A 6,773-nucleotide genomic window follows, 5' to 3' on the forward strand; every position below is an offset into this window, starting at 1 on the left:
GCAAGATTTCACTCTTTTTGATAGCCAAGTAATACTCTATTGTATATATATATATATATACCACATTTTCTTTATCCATTCATCCATAGATGGACATTTGGGCTCTTTCCATACTTTGGCTATTGTTGATAGTGCTGCTATAAACATGGGGGTGCATGTGCCCCTTTGAAACAGCATACCTGTATCCTTTGGATAAATACCTAGTAGTGCAATTGCTGGGTCATAGGGATAGTTCTATTTTTAATTTTTTTGAGGAACCTCCATACTGTTTTCCAGAGTGGCTGCACCAGTTTGCATTCCCACCAACAGTGCAAAAGAGATCCTCTTTCTCCACATCCTTGCCAAAATCTGTTGTTGCCTGAGTTGTTAACGTTAGCCATTTTGACAGGTGTGAGGTGGTATCTCATTGTGGTTTTGATCTGTATTTCCCTGATGATGAGTGGTGTTGAGCATTTTTTCATGTGTTGGTTGGTCATCTGGATGTCTTCTTTGGAGAAGTGTCTGTTCATGTCTTTTGCCCATTTCTTCACTGGATTATTTGTTTTTTTGGGTGTTGAGTTTGAGAAGTTCTTTATAGTTCTTTATAAAGGGATCCTAACCCTTTATCTGATATGTCATTTGCAAATATTTTCTCCCATTCTGTCAGTTGCCTTTTCATTTTGCTGATCGTTTCCTTTGCTGTGCAGAAGCTATTTATCTTGATGAGGTCCCAATGGTTCATTTTTGCTTTTGTTTCCCTTGCCTCTGGAGACATGTTGAGTAAGAAGTTGCTGTGGCCAAGGTCAAAGAGGTTTTTGCCTGCTTTCTCCTCAAGGATTTTGATGGCTTCCCATCTTACATTGAGGTCTTTCATCCCTTTTGAGTTTATTTTTGTGTATGGGTAAGAAAGTGGTCCAGGTTCATTTTTCTGCATGTCACTGTCCAGGTTTCTCAGCACCACTTGCTGAAGAGACTGTCTTTATTCCATTGGATATTCTTTCCTGCTTTGTCAAAGATTAGTTGGCCAAACGTTTGTGGGTCCATTTCTGGGTTCTCTATTCTGTTCCATTGATCTGAGTGTCTGCTTTTGTGCCAGTACCATACTGTCTTGATGATTACAGTTTTGTAATACAGCTTGAAGTCCTCTGGGCATTTGGTCTTGAATGGTGACTTACACCATCAGCTCATTTGGTTCTCAGACCTTCAGACTTGAACTGAATTACACCAGTTTTTCTGGTTCTCCAGCTTGCAGATGGCAGATCATGGGATTTCTTGGTCTCCATAATTGCACAAGTAACTCCTATAATAGATCTCTTACACACACACTACACACACACGCGCGCACACACACACACACACACACACACACACACACACAATCTTACTGGTTCTGTTTCTCTGGAGCTGTGACTAATACACTCTCCTTTCTTAGCATAGCAATTATACTCTTTATTTCCTTTTTTAAGTGGTTGCCCTAGAAGTTGCAATATACATTTATAATTAATCCAAGCCTACTTTCAAATAACACTATTTTGCTTCACAGGTAGTGCAAGCACCTTATAATAACAAATTATTTCTACTTTAAAGCATTAAAATTTTTTTTAATGTTTATTTTATTTTTTGAAGGAGAGAGAGAGACAGCATGAGCGGGGAAGGGGCAGAGAGAGAGGGAGACACAGAATCCGAAGCAGACTGCAGGCTCTGAGCTGTTAGCACAGAGCCCAATGTGGAGCTTGAACTCAAAGAGCACTGAATAATGACCTGAGCTGAAGTCGGATGCTCAACCGACTGAGCCACCTAGGTGCCACCTAGGAACAAATTATTCCTACTTTAAAATAATTAGAGATTTACAGGAAGTTGCAAAAATGGTACAGAAAGGTCCTGTGTATTCTTCATTCCATGTTCCCCACTGGTAACATTTCATATAATTTCAGAATAACAGATCCAGAAATTGTGGTTAGCACTATTTATAGACTTTATTAAAATGCCACCAGCTTCACACATATATATCTATGTGTAGGTGTATGTGCATTGCGTATAGTTCTATGCAATTTTACCACATGTGTAGATTTGAGTAACCACCACCACTGATTAGAACATTTACTGCTAGGGGCACCTGGGTGGCTCAGTCCATTTAGTGTCTGACTCTTGATTCCAGCTCAAGTCATGATCCCAGGATTGTGGGATAGAGCTCCATGTCAGACTGAGCATGGAGCTTGCTTAAGATTCCTTCTCTCTCTCTCTCTCTCTCTCTCTCTCTCTGTCACTTTCTGTCCCCTTCCCCTACTCTCTCTTAAAAAAGGTAACAGGAAACAAAAAAAAATTTACTGCTTATATGTAAGGGGAAACTTCAAATGAAGCATTTAATGAGACAGAAGGGGGCAGGGACTGAGACAGAGAAAGAGAGGGAGTGAGAGAATAATATAGTGAACTGTTCATGTTTAAGAGAGTCAAGATAATGTGGAAATCTGCTAATCTCAAGAGACAATCAATTCAGTGACATGCAAAACTACATGCGGCCAACAGGGCAGTGAAATTTTCTTATTGAGGAATCCCGTAAGATTACTAAATATAAATAATTTGTATGAGACAGAAGACTATTCAAGTAAGACCATGTCTGCCTGCAGAATATCAGAATACTAAACAATGACCTGAATGCTTATATATGGAGTATAGGCAAACAGATGCAGAGGGATGCAGGAATGCTTCCATTAAGCAGGGAATAGATCAAGGAGCACTTGTCCACAATGGCTACAAGATTTCTGTACAAGAACACTGAGGGCTTTTGAGGCCAGACAATTCTTGTTGGTTATGCCTTTACATGCTGTCCAGATCTTTAGAACTCCTGGCCTTAGGCCACCTGGCACTATGAAAAAAAAGCATATCTTGGGGTGCCTGGGTGGTTCAGTCAGTTGAACATCCGACTCTTGATTTTGGCTCAAGTCATGATCCCATGGTTGTGGGATCGAGCCCCGCATTGGGCTCTGTGCTGAGCATGGAGCCTGATTAAGATTCCCTCTCTCTCTCCCTCCTCCCCTCTCTCCAGTTCATACTCACACTCTAAAAGAGAGAGAGAGAGAGAGAGAGAGAGAGAGAGAAATAAAACAAAGCACATCCAACAAAATTTCAAAAGTATCTAGAAGGTTGTGATAATATCCCCAATCAAAACCCACAAATCCTTTCTTGTTCTTCATGAAGAATATTCTTCTCCCAGACTTCCTTAGTCCCTGTTTCCACTCATAGGGTCTTTTTTTTTTTTTTCATCCCCCAGAATTGCCAATAATGGAGGATCTGGGTTTTTAAAGTTATTTTTATATGCCCTTTTATTATGGAAAGTGAGAGTTTCTTACACACAACTGCTTTCATCCTGGTTGACTTCAGTAGGCCTCAGCCCATACCATCAAAAGTGACGATTATTTAAAAAAATTTTTTTTTGTAATGTTTTTATTTGAGACAGAGAAAGACAGAGCATGAGCAGGGGAGGGGCAAAGAGAGGGAGACACAGAATCTGAAGCAGGCTCCAGGCCCTGAGCTGTCAGCACAGAGCCCGACGCGGGGCTTGAACTCACAGACTGTGAGATCATGACCTGAGCTGAAGTCAGATGCTTAACCGACTGAGCCACAAAGGTGCCCCCCAACAAAAAATTTTTTTTAATGTTTAATTTTGAGAGACAGAGAGAGAGAGAGAGAGAGAGAGAGACGGAGGGAGGGAGGGACAGAGTGTGAGCAGGGGAGGGTCAGAGAGAGAGAGGGAGGCACAGAATCTGAAGCAGGATCAAGGCTCTGAGCTGTCAGCACAGAGCCTGACATGGGGCTTGAATTCACAAACTGCAAGATCATGACCTGAGCCGAAGTTGGACGCTTAACTGACTGAGCCACCCAGGTGCCCCAAAAGTGACCATTATGACCATTACTAAAAGGAAAGAAGGGGGTACCGTTCTATCACAGCTGAAATTTAAAGGGTACCAATTATACAAAAGGCCTTGGTTGGAGCTTTATTCAAAGCATTTTAGTGACACTCAGGAAGATTATTTGTTAAGTTCTAGCAACTTTTATTCTAATACCAACTTTATTTCAGAACTTCAAGGAAGTTTAACTTTCAAGGAAAAGAGAATTCAATTCAATGTGGGCTTATCATTTGTTGCATTAACACTAAAATAAGTACTGGGACTTTTCAAAAGAAGCATTAGCTTTGCTACTTGATCTCAAGGAGCTTAAAGTTACATTAGAGTAATAATATATTAGCCCTGAAAATAATTAGAGATATCAGATGTCGTTCCCATCAGAAGTAATTCTAAAAAGAGGTGAGACTAGGTAAGGGATGATTATGTCTCCGGAGAGCCACAAAAATCTTTCTAGAGGGGGATGGGAGTGGGGAGCTGGGGTGGGGGTTTGCAATAAGATTGGAAAGGGAGAAGGAAAGGCTGTTTAAGGAAACTTAATTATTGCAAGTAACATTCTTCAAACATTTCAAGACAAAAGAAAGGGGAAGCATGGTAGGCAAGACTGGAAAATAAAACATTGCGGAGGGGAGCCGCTGTCTTTTACTTTCATCACTGTTTTACAGTTATATTTGGCTTATGCCAAGGAACAGCCTTTGACATCAGAGCATACAAGGTATTTCAGAAATTAGAGAGGATGGAGGTTCTACTGCATCAACACCTAGCATGTTCTCCGTTTGACCATCCATTTTCTCAGCCATGACCTAATTTCTATGCACTCTACCTGGGCCCTATGAGGCTTGAGGATTGAAAACCCTCGTTTTTAAATTCTTAATTCTAGGGGGTTCCTGAGTAGCTCAGTCGGTTGAGTGGACAACTCTTGATTTCAGCTCAGGTCATGATCTCGTGGTTCATGGGATCCCAAGCTCCTGCTTGGCATTCTCTCTCTCCCTACTGACTGCCCCTCCTCTGCTCACATGATCCTCTCTCTGAAAATAAATAAACATCAAAAAAAGTTCTTAATTCTAACACATGTAGGCATTTAGTAGGAAGCAATTGTTTCGAAGCTCATTTCTAGTGGAAATTAACCAAGAATAATATCTTGATATTTTGTGTAATTAGTGGTGTTTTGATTATACTGTTTATTTATCTATTTATTTATTCTCTCTGTTTTTAATTGTGCTGTTTACTTTGGGAAGTAAATCACGGCTTTGGGACAAGGATATTTAGCACCAAACTAAGATTTGGTTTGCCAAACAGTTCAGCTAAGAGTAAGTCTGTGTGCTGTCAGAATCACATTGTAAGGTACTGCTGAAATACAGCATATGGTGTTCATCTTTTTTCTCTGTGAAAGGACCCTGTCCTGAGGGGCCATTGCTTCGGCTCCTGGGGACTTACTTGATGGTCACTTTACTTCAGCGCTGCCCTGGCTGCATGAAAAAATACCAAGATGTGTGCAGAGGGAGCAGCCAAAGCTCTTTCCAAATGGGAATGAAGGAGGGGCCCAGCTGAGAGTGCTTTTCTCCTTGACTCAGTTAAGTTTCTCTGGTCATAGAGGAAAGAATGTAGCTTATATTTGAATCAGTTTTGTTTTTTTTATTATTGGAGTTTTATGACTGGTTGAAATTCTGTCTGCTCCTGAATGGACTTATCCAGGAAAGGCCAGGGTTCCACTGCTCTGCCTCTTCTGCCTCTTGAGCCTCTGGGGAGTCCCTTTATTTATTCATCTGTCTTTCATTTGCTTTGAGTACTTTGGTTCCAAGTTTTGAGATACATTCCATGCAAAATGGGAAGAGGCAATCCTGACAGATGCTACTGTGATAACTAACAACTTGCTGAGTGTCTTCACCAGAAGCAGCATATTCTGAGGTTGGATTTTTCCCACCGGTGAACAGGATAATTATGCACTGCAAAGATACTAGCTATAACTGTTGCTTTTCTGATCACCGTGACTGATTCTTTAATAAACATCTAATTGAATTCCAAAATGAATGATGCTTCTTTTCAGGTAAGATGAAATATATGATATTGAAATTTTGTATATTAATTTGTTTTCATTTTCCAGTGCAAGAAGTGCTAGTGAGGTGAAAAGACTGTGTGGTTTTATTATAGTTTGTGTATTAGTTACAATTCTCCATGGAAACAGCTCTGTTCCCCTTTCAGCCTCCCCAAAGCTGGAGTGTGTGATGGAGAATCCAGGTATACATACATGGCATGGACTGGCTTGGGACACCAAATCTAATTCAGTCCTTACATTTTACAGAAGGGGAAACAAGCTCAGAGAAAACTCTTGGACTTTTTTCATGGGAGTGAGACTCAGTGTGGTATTTTTAAGCACCTTATTTTAAAACTCACTTATCCCAAGAAAAATAAAACCCATATTGCAAAGGTAACAAGTTAAGAGGTCAGCTCTTGAGCAATATTATACCAAGTTATAAGAGAGGTAAACAATCAGCCAAGATCCAAGTTTAGTTAGTGTACATCTTCCTCGGAGAATCAGAACCATATCATCACAATTTAAACATTCTTGCTGCTTTCACATGCAAGGGTAATTCTATAGGTCCAGGATATAGAAGTTTATAAACAAAACCCTTGTCTTTCAGGCTGGACTCTAAGATGTGATAATTATAATGGAAACAATAAATAATAAATGAGAATGAATTCTCCTAATTATAAAAGAATGAATTATTGTGTATGAACTACTGTGCCCTTTACATTTTTTTATTTAAACCTCCCTACTGTTTGTGAGTACATAAAAATAAATCATTTACTTAGGGTTGCTGAGGACGGAACCAGCTTGGCTCAGGTCCCCAATCCTGCTCCTAGAGCTGGTGCTCATGGACAATCTTGGCC

This window comes from Puma concolor, chromosome B3 (genome assembly GCF_028749965.1).
Source record: "Puma concolor isolate L17-30 chromosome B3, mPumCon1.1.hap2, whole genome shotgun sequence".
Taxonomy (NCBI): domain Eukaryota; kingdom Metazoa; phylum Chordata; class Mammalia; order Carnivora; family Felidae; genus Puma; species Puma concolor.